The 16,132-nt window shown below is 34.6% G+C and overlaps 1 protein-coding gene across 4 annotated transcripts in view; it reads left to right on the top strand.

Moving 5' to 3' along the window:
* The first annotated feature begins 6,639 nt into the window (after positions 1–6,639).
* Positions 6,640–16,132, top strand: part of LCA5L (lebercilin LCA5 like) — a 75,236-nt gene continuing 65,743 nt past the window's right edge. For all 4 annotated transcript variants that reach the window (XM_051984769.1, XM_051984773.1, XM_051984770.1 and 1 more), the window contains exons 1-2: positions 6,640–6,749; positions 8,683–8,845. The gene's annotated coding sequence lies outside the window, so the exon portion shown is untranslated. The remainder of the gene's footprint in view (positions 6,750–8,682; positions 8,846–16,132) is intronic.

Raw genomic sequence — 16,132 nt, forward strand, 5'->3', positions numbered from 1 at the left:
TAAGAAAATCTGTCTCTTACTAGTCAAAGCATTAAGAGCTTTTCTCTTCATTGGTTAAAAATTCTTTGGGGAATCGTTTGAGCAAATATATGATTGGTTGGTAAATGTAGACATTGCATTAGACCCCATCCAAAACACTTTAAGTTGACCAGCAATACTCCCTAAAAGGCAAGGGAAAGTTATACACCAATAAGAAAATACTATGCAAATATAGGAGGAGGAGGACTTGACAGAGAGGTTTATTTTGGTGTTGAAAAAGCCCAGGAAGCTCCAGTGTCATGAGGAAGGGTGTGTTTACTGGTAGTATTATACTAGATTTGAGTTAAAGGACATGTATTATCACATTTATTTCTGGATAAATAACTATTTTAAATAATATAATTTAAAATTTCCTGGCATTTAAAAAGAAATTTAGTATGCCATCATGCTATGAAGTTTCTTTTGAATAACCCTATTTTTTGCCTGTTTCCAGAGTCCAATAATTTTTCACCTTTGCATATGTTTCTCCTAAAACATGGAAACTAACAAGATTTATATTGCTATATCATTTCACTCTTCTCAAATGTAATTTTTAAAAAGATTTTTTTCAAGAAAGGTTTCCTTATATGGTCATTTAAAAATATATTCAATATATATAACTTTTCAAACTTCTGGGCATGATCCAAAATTTTACATAATATTTCAAAATTATCAGAAACTCATAAAACAGTCCCCAGTACAGCTTTATTTTTATAAAAATTTAACTCTAATTTAAATATAGACTGAGTGTCTTCTCTAGAAAGTCAATTTTTCATCTATTCAAATTTTTAAGCAAGTCCTAGAAAATGGGACCAAGGACATTAGGGCACAGAACTGACTTAAGAACATCTTCAAGGGAATCTTCAATATATATAGTAACAACAAATTATCTCAGTCTGATGCTAACCCCAAATTACATATACGATTCAGGTGGGATGCTTTTAAGTGGTGGTACCTAAAAGTTCTTCCACCCCCAAGTCACCTGTATTATACTCCTAGGAGGCAATAACAAAAGTTATGTCACATTGCTGAGGAAGTCTTATTATACCCCAAGGAAGTCATTGGTAAAAGAAAAAAAGTTCCCAAATATTCCAAAATATTTACAGAAGCATTCTTTTGTGATGGTTAAAATTGGAAACAAAGTAAATAACTTTCAATTGGAGAAGTTAAAGAAATTGGAATGCATAAATATACTGTAGCTAAAAAATGTGTTACAATTCAACTATCCAGATGAAGTGTCTCTCCAAATTTAATTAGGCTGTTCTTTGAACCACTCAAATACCCAAAACATTATCAGGTAAGTTCCAAGCTCTTCCAGCTTGATGGATAGGACCTATCAAGAGCTTATGTTCCACTGGTTTAACCCTTAAGAACAAAGAGTCAGCTCCATAACAAATGAGGCATAAAAGAAGGACTTTAGTGAAGAAAAAGATTTAAATAAGTCTTAAATTATGTCTGAGAACACTATAATACTCATTCAACTAAGGAAAAAGGAAAGATGATTAATGTACCATCACTATCAAATAATGATGTTAGGCAAAAGTTGTGTGATAAATCATCAAATCATTATTTGAGTAATGTTTACTGTTAACATTCAGTTTTGGTTTCTTGATAATAATAATAATTTTTAAAAACTCCTTTTGTTTCCTTCCTTACCCCTTAATTTGGTTACACATGAACAAAGGCATTGTATTTATTTTGGTTATTCCCTGAACTCTTGATCAATGTTAACCTGTTGTAAGACAAGTTTTGAAGCCATTCTCCCAATTCCCAACTTGTACTCAAAATCTGGGTCCTCACAAGCCAGATTCTACATCTCCCCTCAGGCTTATAAAGGTAAGCCTGAGAAAATAGGAATGTTTTTTTTCTAATAATGGAACATGCAAATCTCCCTGATTCACTTATCTCATAATTATCAGTTGATATCAATTAACCAGATTTAATTACATTTTAGAAACAAATATTTATTAAGGCATTATAGGAGAAATAGTTGTTACAAAACATTTCCCTGAAATCCTTGATAAAAATATCTCCCCTGAAAGAAATTTACAAAGTCAGTCAATCAACTAGCATTCATTAAGTGAGTTTGGGAGATCCCTACTCATCCCTCCTCAAGACCATCTCTACTCTCAAGGAGCTCATAGTCTAAAAAGGAAAATCACACACACACACACACACACACACACACACACACACACACACACACATCCAAGCAAGATACAGCATAAATTGGTCATAGTTTTTATTTATGATATATAATGATTTATGATTCCCAACAAGTATTTTCAAACCTATTCTTTGTTCTTCTCTACAATTTTTTATGGAGTTTTGGAAAGTTGTTGAAAAATTCAAAATTCTATTTGAAAGCAAATGTTTAACAAGCAGCTCTTTGAAAAGAAAAAGTATGTGAAAACTAGGCTCCCAAATCCCAAGGATCCTCTTCTCAGTGTTGGAGATCAAATTAAATCCCACAGATTTAATTACTATTTCTACATTGATGATTCTCAAATCTACCTTTCCTTCCCCAGTCACTCTGCTGATCTCTAATACCCCATCTCCAAAAGCCTTTCATCTCTAAAAGCCTTTCAGACATCTTGAACTGGATGTCCAGTAAATATCTTAAACTCAATATATCCAAAACAGAACTCATTACCTTTTCCCCTAAAGCCTCCTAGATTCCCATCTCACCTCCCTCTGCTCTCCCTCCTATCCAGGTTGTTGCCAATGCTTGCCTATCTCAAGTTCACAATATCTCTTGTATGTGCCCTCTTCTCTGTGGCTCTGACACTGCCATCACTCTATGAGAGGCCCTCATCATCTCAGGTCTGAATTATTGCAATAAGCCTCCATCGTATTTCTCCCCATTGCAATTCATTCTCTATTCAGTCACTGAAGTGATTTTCCTAATCATATTGTGGGACAGTATGACCTCTGACCAAAAATCTCTCAAAGTGAAGATTAGAAGTTTTATTAGAATCTTGAGAGAAGTGGGCAGTCCATGCCCTGAGAATTCAGAGAGGTGGCCAATGATTACAGAGTTAGAAGCGATTAAATAGTAGACCATAGGAACCCATGACCCCCTCCCCTTATCCATTTAATTTTCACTATCTGCTCAATGCTTGCTCAAGTGGAAGTAACAAAGGTTTGCTAAATTCTAGTCAAGCCTATAAAATTGACTTATTGCAGGTGTGTTTGCCTAAATTTATTGTGGTTAGCTTGTTATAAAGTTTGCTCATGCTTGCTTGAGCTGATATGAGCACTCTATTGTGATGTTTGTACAAAGAATTTCATTTTTCCCAAACCCATCAGACCTTCATATACTAAAATTTAGGTTATAGGTTCAATCTACCTTAGTTAATGATTTTATGAGAAACCACATAATCTCTCACAATAAGGAAATTTATTTGGAGGTAAGTAATTGATTAAGCCAGAGGGGTTAAAGGTTTCTAAAATAATTAAGGAGACTTTGTTTACCTCAGGCTTTCTCAACCAACAAATAGAGATAGCCAGTTTGGAGGCTTCTCAAATATCTCCAGGCCATTAAATAATTAGTCAGGTTCTTCTCTAAGCAGTTGAGTAAAGGTCAAGGGGTTATCTCAGGTATTTTCTGCTGGAAAAGTAAATCTTTGTTTTTCTTCCCAGAGCCTAAGGATTAAACAGATCCTTGGGGCTGAATCCTGAATTACCCAAAGTTATTATTCTGAGAAGTCTCTAAGAGAATATACAAAATGCTCTATTTGACATTCAAAGACCTTCATAAACATAGCCCTCTTCTACTTTTCCAGTCTCCTCACTTACTCTTCAATGCAGTGACACTGGATTCCTTGACTATTCTGCTAACAAGATGATGAATTTTTCTACTCTGGGCATTTTCTCTGCCCACACCTGGAACACCTTCCTTCCTCAGCTCCAACTAGAGATCTTCTTGACTTCATTTTAGTCCCAACTATAACAAGAAACCTTCTCCAGTTCCTCTTAATTACAGTGCTTCCCCTTATAATTTTCTATTTATATATTTGCCTGCATGTTGTCTGCCCCATTAGATTGTAAATTCCTAGAAGGCAGGAATTGTTTTTCATCACTTTTTGACTCTCAGGGCTCCAAACTGTGCAAAGTCCTCAATAAATGCTTATTGACAGCTACACCCAGAGAAAGAACACTGGGAAATGAATATAAACTGCTTGAATTTTTGTTTTTCTTCCCGGGTTATTTATACCTTCTGAATTCAATTCTCCCTGTGCAACAAGAAAACTGTTAGGTTCTGCACACATATATTGTATCTAGGATATACTGTAACCCATTCAACATGTAAAGGACTGCTTGCCATCTGGGGGAAGAGGTGGAGGGAGGGAGGGGAAAAATCAGAACAGAAGTGAATGCAAGGGATAATGCTGTAAAAAATTACCCTGGCATGCATTCTATCAATAAAAAGTTAAAAATAAATAAATAAATGCTTATTGAATTGAATTCATAGAGGCTAGACAGAGTTGCTGAGAATTTAGGAGAGGAGATTTGGTCTCCTTACTGTCTTCAAGTTATTCCATATTTGAGAGAACTTCCATTTTTTGAGAAAGAAGATAGACAATGGCCAATCCCACTTTAATTGCTGAAAGGAGAAAAAAATTATTGGAAGAAACCAACTCATTTGCCTTTTACAATGCATATGTTTAATGTGTACATAATTGTTTGTATTCCTCTTGAGAATGTGAGTTCCTAGAGGAATGGGACTATATTTTTGGTTGTTTTTTAATTTTCTGTCTCCACAGCTACATACCTGGCATATGGTAAGTGACAAAGTTTTTTGACTGACTCCTAGTTCTAAAATTCCAGGTATATTCTCCTTCTTCAGAAACCCACAACCATCCCTGACTTGCACTAATAGCACCTTCAATTCTTTCCACAACTTCTTCTTTGGGAACTTATCAGACATTATCTCATGATATTTGAGCACATGTTATTTCTTACTAGATAGTCATGTCTTTGAGTCCATTAGGATGGTGCTAATATAACCTTTTGCCCTGCACAAAGTAAGATAATCAAATTAATACTTATTAATATTATTTATGATATGAAATCCCCACATGCTAGTGTTGACCTTTAGGGTGCTGGACCCTAAAAGTAAAATTGGGATTACCAGCCAGTGTCATAAGGTATCTCAAAAAATTTTGTATATAGGTTTAGACTTTCTCCAAATCAAGAGGTAAAGATTTTGTTAAGCTGCAGCAGACTAAATCCATAAAGGTGTTTAGCAAGGGAAAGATTTTTAGTAATTACCAAAGGAAAGATTTAAGCTATGTTCCTTAGCTAAACTTACAATTAACCAAGAGGAAAATGCCATTAAGAGGGAAAACCCATCAAAAGGGAATCTGTGGCAGTCTAACTAAATTCCTAAAGTTTAGTAAGTGCTTTACATCTAAGTATATAAGGGAAATATAACCTCCGGGTTGAAGTCATAACTTACTTTCTGATTAGATACAATAACTGAGGGGCTATGATGATTTTGTCAAGCAAGGTATCTGATATGGAACAAAAAGTCCTTGTAAGGGAAGATGAGACTTCTTGAAAATATGGGGTAATTCAGAACCTCTCTCTAGTCAATGCCCATCTACCTAGGACCTCATCATTATCTGGATCACTGTGCCTCAGAGCTCAGGTTTTCATTTTGTAGAGATTCAGAGGAACCCTAACTGGTGAGCAGATGTCCCAAAAGAATTTGGAGGCTTAAATAATCTCCAAGTCAAGAGGCAAAGTTTTATTATAATTGTAAAGCTAATTAAAGTGGTCTAAATTCCAAGAGGAAGATAGCTAAGAGCAAGGAGTAATCAGGTAAATTTTAGAGATTTAAGGGATGAGAACAAAGAACGGAACAGGATAAATGACATCATGGAATTGAGGTTCACATTTGTTGGGAAGTTTGGTGATGGGGGCTAATCACCCCCTTTTTTAAGCTAAGTGCTCATTGTCTGAGCAAGAGAAGCTCAGACTTTGGGATGACTAACAAATATCCCACAAGGAAAGCTTAGTGGAACAAAGATAGCAGGCTTCCTTTCTTCCATACACATTCTCCAAGGTGGTGCCATATCACTCCCAACAATTCCCCAACGTTCCTAAAGCAACTACGTTACTCCCGCGCCAGATAGCCATGGGTAATTACTCCAATATTCCTAATGGCTGCACCACTTCAAGTCTACACTGGGCTTCCTGCTCCCCTCTTCAGAGCCAATAGCATGGAATCAAGCCGAAGTCCTTTGCTCTGGCCCAGAAGCTACGTGCGCGCTGGTCTGGCCAGAGAAGGCAGCTTACTTATCGTGGTGGAAACCAGTATGACTTTGAAAAATCACTAGCTCTCTGGGCCTCAATTTTCTCTGCTGGAAAGGAAAGGGCCGATTTGGATGCCCTTCCCCTTCCAGCTTTAAATCATTATGATCCCGAACCCAGCAAATTTCAATCAGTATCCCCAAGTAGGGCGAAGTCGAGGGAGACAGAGGAGCATGACCCTCCCACCCCTCGAGAGACGAAACTAGCCAGCTAAAGGGAGCTGGCCCTTTAAGGCAGATGCAGCCTAAGGATTCGAGACGCTAGAGACTCCGACCACACCGAGAGCAGGGGAACCGGGGAACTCTAGAGTCCCGGAAGTCCTTCTTCGTGTTCCAGGAGACCCCGCGCGCCCCAGTTCCCATGGTAACAGCAAACTGAAAACACTAGGGCTGCGAGAGTTGCAGGAAGAACAGGTAACGCCTAAAAGATGTCCGAGGGCAAAAGATGACCTCTTTCAGGTCCCCTGAATAAACCGCCCTAGCCCTTACTCGTTCCCTTCCTCTTCGGACGCCCCTAGTCCATCCTAGAACTGTAAGGCTTTATAAAAGGCGCTAAACCCTCAGGGATTTCGGCCCTTCGTTGTCTGTCCTTCCCTCCTCACTGCGCTAACGGAATTAAGGAATAGATTATCTTTTGTTTCGGCTTTTTTAACAAACACCTCACATCTTCAAATTAACATTATTTGAGCACCAAATCCTTTGCTACAAAGCAGTGCTTAAAAGCTTAACAAACTTTTTACCTTGGCATTCAGTGCCTCTGTACTAGCCTACCACCACTACTAGTGTATCCAATCTGGACATTTTCCTGAAATAGTAGCAGCAGAGAACAAAGCATGTGGTCTAGAGTCAGCAAGACCCGGATTCATATCCAATCTCAGGTGACCCTGGAAAATGTCACTTAATTCCTGTTTGCCCGAGTTTCCTCGTTAATAAAATTGAAAAAATAATACTTAGCTGGCAGGGTTGTTGTGAACCATAAATTAGATAATACAAAGCATCTGGCACATAGTAAGCGCTTTATTACCATGCAACTAAATTTCTTATTTCGGAACTTTGTCCTTGTGATTTCTTTAACTTGGAATACCCTCAATTGATCTCTCTTAATCTTCCTACATTTCTGATTACTATGAATATTTTTCTCCCACTTTTATTTTGCCTGACTTCCCACCTTCTATGAATCATAGAAATACAGGATTTGGAGTTGCAAAGAACCTTAGAAATCCTGGAACCCAGCTCTGCATTTTAAAGTTGAGGAAACAAACGCCCAGAGAATCCAAATTACCAGCCCACGATTAAAACCCAGGTCCTACGTTGGCATTTTTTTACATCAAATTTATTGTTCAATTGTCTATAAATTTTAGCTTCAACTATCTGAGATGTGATTTGAGACATACTGCATTTGTATTTGAAATGTAGACAATCACAGCTTAAAATGATAAATGTTATCACCTGCTGCTTATCCTCTATAAGCAAAGACAAATGTTCTAAAGAATTACTAGAAATAGGTTGTAGATATATTTCATATTTTTAAAGATAGATTTGTTTTGCTTTTATATATTCCTGAAAATTTTTAAATGTATGTTCATGGGAAAAAAAAAAAAAAAAACAGGTCCTACCTTCCAGATCACTCCAGTGAATCGTTCTCAACATTCCTGTAGTAATTTTAGAACTTTTCACTATAAGTTTTGTATTATAGATGTTTAAATAGACATTTTACCTCTTCTACTAGTTTGTTAGCCTTAAAAGGCATGAACCACGTTCATAAAATTCTGTATGTTTTTATTTTCCATAGTTACACTGTGCTTTGTATTAGTACATACTTAATAAAAATTTGTTAAATGAATGACAGAATGGATCTTCTTTCCCATTTCTACCCCACTGACTTAATCACTGTCTTAATTTTTTTCTATCTTGAAATCTGATTCCTGTACATTTTCCCTTTTAATTTCTATTTAGTTATTTCTTTCCTTATAACTTGTTTCTGCTGAGAATCATTTCTCATTCCTTGAAATGGCCTGCCTGCTGCCCTCAGTCTAGCAATACTCTCCTCATCAGATCCTGATAATAACGGTAGCTCATACTTAATCTTGTTTTTTTAAGGTTTGCAAAACATTTGCATATGTTATCTTCTTTGATCTTTACAACAATTTTGAGGAAACAGACTCAGAAAAGGATTTGTCCAAAGTCACATCAAATGGATAAAGCAGTATTCAAGTCCAAGGCCTCCTGACATCAAATTCTGCCTTCTTTCTAAGTACCACCATCTCTCCTCTAGAATAATTAATATATACTAGAATAGTTAGTATAATATGTATTATGATGCAATAACAATGCATTTCTCTTATAGTTTTTGCCATCAAATGACTTTTGAGACCAGTTGCCATCTTCTCCCAACAAAAAGCCATCACTTTTCTGGATTGTCTGGAAGTCCTGATCATGTCATGATTTTCACCAGTGATATGAGAATCTGGCCAAAATCTGAGATGCAGTTTCTACAGCTGCAGTGAGAGGTAGCTTTAAAGATAATGTCTCAAATAATTCATGAGTTTAATTTGGAATTTATATTTAAAATGGTAATTTGTGAGTCCACTTAGCACACTGCCTAATAAATCCTTGTTGACTGGTTGACTTTTGTTTCAACTTTATATATCTTTATTCATTGGTCACTTTTCATTTAAAAGTTATTTTATTTTTAAAATGCAAGATTTATACTTATATGGAATAATATTAATAAATCATTTTGCTCAATATATATAAGTAGTTTTTATGGACTTCACAAGCTAATTCAAGGAGATACTTTTTTCCTAAGTCATATAGATTACCTACCTTCATTGATAAATAAGTGTGTATACATATATATATATATACATATATATATGCACAAATGTGTGTGTAAATATATGCATCTATATGTGTGTTTGTTTCAATGTAACAGTTTGACTATGTAGACAATAACTGAATAACTAAGGGGAACAGCTTTGTATGATAGAATCAGAAAAAACTCCCCACAGATTAGAATGATCAATCAAATCTAATAGGATGAAATTTAATACTAATAAATGTGAAATCTCTTAACAAAAGTACAATATGGAGGAGGTATTTCTAGATGAGTTTATATGAATAATAATTTGGCATTTAAGTGTACTATAATCTCAATTTAATTCAACTGTATGACAAAAATCCCTCACCCAAATTACTTCGATCTAAATCTAAATTAAGAGATGATAGTATCAAGAAGATCTGTTGTACCCTTCCCTAGTCAGACCATTTCTATAGTGTTTTGTTCAATTCTGAGTACTACATCTTAAGGCCATTATCAGGTTTGATATCGGGTTGTGTGAAGATCAGTTTGAAAGAGTTAGCTTTGGAAAGAGAAGAGAGGAGGGTAAGGACCTCTGAGAGTAACAATTGAATTGAGAGCTCTCTTGAGTTCAAAGAATTAAAAAATTAAAAGGGAGTTAATTACTCATTTCAGGTCCATCAATTGACAGTTGATGCTTTTTCAAATGAGTGATTACATATGGTAACTTTTTATCCATACCATGGAGGGGAAAAGGAAATGTACAACGGGAAGGGAATAAGCTTTTATACATACTTACTACATGCCAGTACTTTACAAATATTCTCATTTGAGCCTTACCACAACCATAATATGTATATGCTTTTATTTTTCTCATTTTACAAATGAGGAAACTGAGGCAAACATTTCAAGTGATTTGCCCAGAGTCATATAATAAGTATCTGAGGCTGGATTTGAGCTCATATCTTTCTAGACATGAAGATCTAGCCCTCTATTCACTGTACTATTTCCCCAGGTTGAGGACTAACTGTTCTTTTGACTCCTAAAAGAAAAACTAAGAACCATGGATAGAATTGTAGAGAAGCCATACTAGTTACTATATAAGTAAAAACATTGTTTTTAAAAAGGAGAGATAGAAAATTTAAAATTAGTAGTACATTCTCTCTAGTTTGATATCTTCAAAGGCAACCTTTCAAAGACAACTGTGAAGTAGAAATTGTAGAAATTTTTGCAGATGTTTGCAGAAGTCTCTTCCAACTTTGAGATTCTATGATTTAGAAACTCTAGCATTGTGTTAACAGACCCTTTAAGATCATGATTTTTAAGTGAACTTTAATTTTTAAATTTAAGTGAGAATTTTTATTAACTTATTCAATCCACTATTCTTGATTCAATAAATTTTAATTTTTGTGAATTATAATTATTCAAACAAAGATTTGCAAATGGACCTGCCTTTTTCAAATATATATTTCCATATACATGCACATATATATTGTAGAATAAATATAAACATTTATAAAATATTTGTATGTACATATGTATACATAGTATCAGACAGATTTTTTTTCATTTAATTTAAAGATTCTTAATGGGAAAAAACACCTACATTTTGAATCATGTTATAGCTATTCATATAATAGATAACTAAAATTAGTAGATAGGCTATGATCCTATATAAGAAAATGATCATCTTTTATAATGAATTAATAGATAACTAAAATTAGTAGATAGGCTATGATCCTATATAAGAAAATGATCATCTTTTATAATGAATTCATTCGGATTTTATAAGTATTTAGATTGTTTGTTTTTGTTATTTATTTATAGAGAGCCAGCCTTGGAACCAGAAGGACTTGAGTTCAAGTCCTTCCTCCTACACATACTGTTTATATGAACCCTGGACAACTTATTTAACTTCTCCATGTTCTAGGCAATTCTCTAAAACTACAGGTTGCAAAAAAAGATCCTGAACCGCATTGGTAGAAGGAGTTTTTTCATCTGGGAGTTCCTTATCCCAATGAAATTTTCCCTATAATTTCTTTTAGAGAATAAGCATCTTTTAAAAAAAAAGTCTACATAAGTAATCCCAGTGTGGAAAATTAACAGCATTTAATATTATCTTAAATTTTTAAAATATAAATAATATTTCAGATACTCTGTGGGTTAGTACCCACTGTAATTCACAAAGCTAAATAGCAAGGATAGGACCTGAACTAAGTTGCTGGCCATGTGAGTAAAGAGAAGGACATGGATTCAAGAGACATTTTGAAGGTAGAAATGAGTAGATTTGGGCAATTTAATAGCTATATGTGATGAGGAACAGTATACAATCAAGGATAATGCCAACATTGTAAACCAGAGTGGCCAAAAGAATGGTGGCACTTTTTACAAAAATGAGGAAGTTCAAAAAAGGGATGAGTGTGGAAGGAAAATAATGGGTTTGATTTTGAACATGTTTAGCTCGAGATGCCTCTAAGTCCTCCACTATGAAATGTGCTATTGGCAAATTGGAGATGTACAACTGGAATTCAGGAAGGAGAATGGAGCTGTATGTAGAGATTTGGTAGTCATCTATCTAGAGTTGACAGTTAAACACATAACTACTGATAAGGTCATCAAGAAGGTAGAAAGGAGAGAAGATTCAGAAAACAGCTTTGAGGATACATCCATGGTTAGGAGACAAGATATAAATTATGCCATTTTAAAAGTTCAAGATATAATTTCTGTGTATTTTAATCATTTTATTAATAATGCCAGAATTTTAATAAAAGGATGGTCATTTGGCCATTTCTGTTTTAGACCAAAGAGAATCACAGTAGCAGACTCACAACTTATATATCCTTTTGGAAGAGGAGTGTTCCTGAGAGAGGCAGTCAACTCTGATTGGTTAACAATTAATGAGAGAATTAATATTACAGTAAGGGTCTAGATCTGAATGTTGATTATATTATTTACTCCCCAGCCTTAAGCAATCTATTAAGAGAATTTATCCCCACCCAAACTTAAGTAGAACACAATATGACTGCCCCATCTGGGTAAGGTCTGGATAGAGGAGAAAGTTAGCTCAACCTCCAGAAACTTAAGATCTTAAAATGAGGATAAAAGAAAAAGGGGGAAATCTGAGTTTCCAATATCATTGGCTATTAATAATCATTTCTGTCTTTATGATAACCAATAGGAAAAAAAACTGAGGAGCAGTCAACGAAGAGAACCAAGAAAGTGATCTTGAAAAAACAATAGTGTACTATAGAAGAGGGTAGCAAACAGTGTCAAGTTCTGTAGAAATATCAAGAATTAATATTGAGGAAAGGATTTCATATTTAGTTAACATTATTTGCATTCTTGGAGAGAACAGTCTCACTTTATTGTGATGTTGGAAGCCTCTAGCCTGCTTGAAAAGTGAATAAAAGAAGAAAAGGGAAGGATCAACTGTAAACAGCTTTTTTCTAAGAGTTTTGGCAATGAAAATGGGGAGAAATGTATTGTAGCCTGAGAGTGATGGCATGATTTAGTGACATTATTTTGGTAAGGTTTTTTATAGTTAGGGTGAGACTTGCATGTTCTTGTAGGCAGCTGGGAAGGAAACTGTAAGTAGGAAATTTGAAGATTAGAAAGGGATAATTGTGGAGTAGAGTGCTAGAGAATATAAGAGTAAGGGATCAAAGGTACAGGTAAAAAGTTGGCTATACTAAGAGGAAGACTCAGTCACTTCTTCACCAGAAATTGAAATAAAGAAAGGATAAGAGATTTTATCAAGGGGTTTTGAGATATAGAGAGGGGGGATAAAAGGAAGCTCAAGGAAGATGGTCTCTATTTCCTCAATAAAGTATAAAATAAGTTCCTTTAGCTAAGGGAATGAGGAGAAGGGTTATAGGAAGGTTAAGAAGAATAGGTCTGGAACAGCCTCTGTGAAGAGCAGAATATAAAATCAATTAAAAAGGAATAAAGAGATAGTAAGCTATTGAAGCAGAATTCAGAGAAAAGATGCTCTGACTGCAAAATCAGCTTTATTTCCCATGTACCAATGGCTCTGGGTCATCAAGAAAGTATGTATTTAGTACATTCTTCCTGTTAAAGCAAAGAAATTTATAATACACATTAGATTTCCCTTGAAATAGTTGTAAATTTTAAATTCTTACACTTAAAGATTTGTTTATTTGAAAAAATTAATGTCATGTTTTGTCAAAATAATTGATTTTGTTGAATAAAATTATCTGAAACACAAGCTTCTTTTAACTTTTAAATCTAACTTTGAACTTATTTTGTTTGGGAAGATGATGATATGACAGATAATTAATCTATCAAATTGGAGGTGCTTCATTTCTTAATTGCTTCATAAGTATCTTCTGCACATCATTTGTAAAATAAAATAGTTATCATTTGGTTTTCAAATAAGGTTTATTTTTTAATCATCTTTTAAATATGTAACACTCTTCCAACTTGGGTACTTTGCCAATGTGATGCTTGCATCTAAGGTTTGAATGGTTACTATCTCAGATTGGGTAATTGAGTGGAGCTATTCTTACTACTCTAGCTCATGAACCTCTTCTTTACTATCAACCAGTAGTCACAACTATCCCCCAGAAAAGGCTTTTACAAAACATCCTCCTCAACTCCCTCCCTCCCCCCCAAAAATAAACAAACCAAAAGACCCTCTGGGGTACTTTTTCTACATATAAAGTACCTCTGGAAAGATGAATCTGTGGAAAAAAGAAACTTAAAATGCAGTTGATAGGGAGGCAAAATGTAAAATAGTTGCAAAGGCAATTTACAACTTGATATAATTCCTCTGATTGCATCCCAAGGCTCTGTCCTTTTCTCTTTTCCCTCTAGACTATTGATCTACACTTAGTTATCTTTGATGTTACATCTTCAACTCCCATGCCATTCTTTTATGCAATACTTTCTGGGCCCCAGGGTTCAGTTGTCAGATCCAGCTCTCTTGAGTAAGCAGCTTGTCCCCCCACTTGCTGCTGGAGCCTTTGCTACTAGAGCTCTTGCTCCTTGAAGCTACCTCCCTTTCTATCTGTATCATTCTGGAATGTGTGATTGTTCTCTCTGCTAGATGCAGGTAACAATTCCCTCTCAAAAGCCTCTACTTTTCTAGATCAATCTGACAAATCTAAATTCCAGGCTTATTTTTATATAGACTAAAGAACATGCCAATTATCTTAGCAAATTACTAATTATGGTATCTATTTTCTTCACCCAATGTACAAAACCCTGTAATTTCAAATTGAGTAAGGAATTTCTTCATACATTATTATTGTAGTATAGGAAAAGTCCTAATACATTCTTTATAAATGTATCTCTTTTCTAAAAATAAAACTTACATCCAACTCTGCATTCCCAATAAAGTTAATTAGGGTTTATATCAAATATATCAAAATAATATAATCAGTTCATAAGTAGAAAATATTATACAATTTAAATCAAATTTACCTTATGTGGGACCAATTTATGTATATGTGTATGTTTAATTTTTGTCATTTAAATTCAAATCACTGGATATCTTATACAGTATCCCTAAACTCATTTAAAGGCAGAAACTTTTATTAAAGTTTCTTTACATTCATTACTTTATTTGAACATCACAATAACTTGAAATGAATTACATACCTTAGAATCATCAGAAGTTTACCATCATCAGAAGGTAGCTTCAAACCTACATTTTGCCTGATTCCAAGTTCAGTGCTCTTTTGATTATACAATGCCTTCACTTCATCAAAATGTGAATATATCCATTAACTATATTTTTTCTAGAAATATTTAATATTTTAATGAGTTCTTTTGACTTTCCATACTTCATAGACAATATAAACTTTTGTTCGATACATATATAAGGAAGGGTAAACTCAAAATCCTTTTAGGCTTTGCCTAATCAGAAATATTCAATTTATTACATTATTCTGGTTTGTTTGTTATAATCTTAATTAACTTCGTTGATAATTCAGAGCTAAATTTAAGTTTTATTTTTAGAAGATACATTATATAGATTTGTTTGTTTATTTTTTTTTTTTTAAGCATTACTATACTACTATAATGTATAAAGGATTCCTCTGAGAGAATGATAGGTAGCTTTATTTATATATGAAAAAAAACTAAAATACAGCTAGACTAGCTGTAGAGGCATATAATTTGTTCTCTGAGCTTATCAGATACTTATTAAGCACTTAACTATACTGGGTACTGGACTATCTGGTAATGCAAAAACAAAAGCGAGAGTCCCTGCCCTCAAAGAGCTTATGTTTTATTGGAGGAAACAACATTGTGTGTGTACATATGTGTGTGTGTGTGTTTGTGTGTGTGTAGTATATATGATATAAACAGATCAAATACAAGTCAGATTAGGTATTTGTTCTTGGAAGAACTAGGGAAGAATTCCCTCAACAAGCCCTACTTGAGTTGAATGTGAAAGGAAAACTGGGACTGCAGGACATAGGTGCGAGAGAGAGAATTTTAAGCTTGGGGAAAAATCATTGTAAAGACACAGAAATGGGAAAGGAAGCAGGCCTGATTGGCTAAACCGTAGAAGTGATGGAAGGGAAAAGTAAGACTGGAAAGAGAAAAGGGACAGATTGTAAAGATCTCTAAATGCCATAGGAGTTTATATATAATCCTAGAGGTAATAGGGAGGTACTAGAATTTATTGAGTTGGGGAATGTCATGTTTAAACCTGTGTTTTAGGAAAATCACTTTGACAGCAATGTGAAAGGTAGATTGAGATGGTAAGAGATGAGGCAGAAAGACTAATCAATGCAAAATTCTAAGCAATAAGTGATGAGGTCTTGATGATGAGGTGAAGTCTAGTTTTTTGGGATTCCTGGTCAGGGAACCAAAAATATGATGTTTAGGTTTGGGGGGGTTCCCTTTCAGGGAACCAAATGATGAGGTCTAGATTTAGGGAATCAAAATGAGATTAGGGTTTCTTGTGGTGAGGGAATTAAATGATAAGGTCTCATGGCAGGGGTTCAGGGAACCAAATGGAGAGGTTTGG

This window comes from Antechinus flavipes, chromosome 3, assembly GCF_016432865.1.
Source record: "Antechinus flavipes isolate AdamAnt ecotype Samford, QLD, Australia chromosome 3, AdamAnt_v2, whole genome shotgun sequence".
Taxonomy (NCBI): domain Eukaryota; kingdom Metazoa; phylum Chordata; class Mammalia; order Dasyuromorphia; family Dasyuridae; genus Antechinus; species Antechinus flavipes.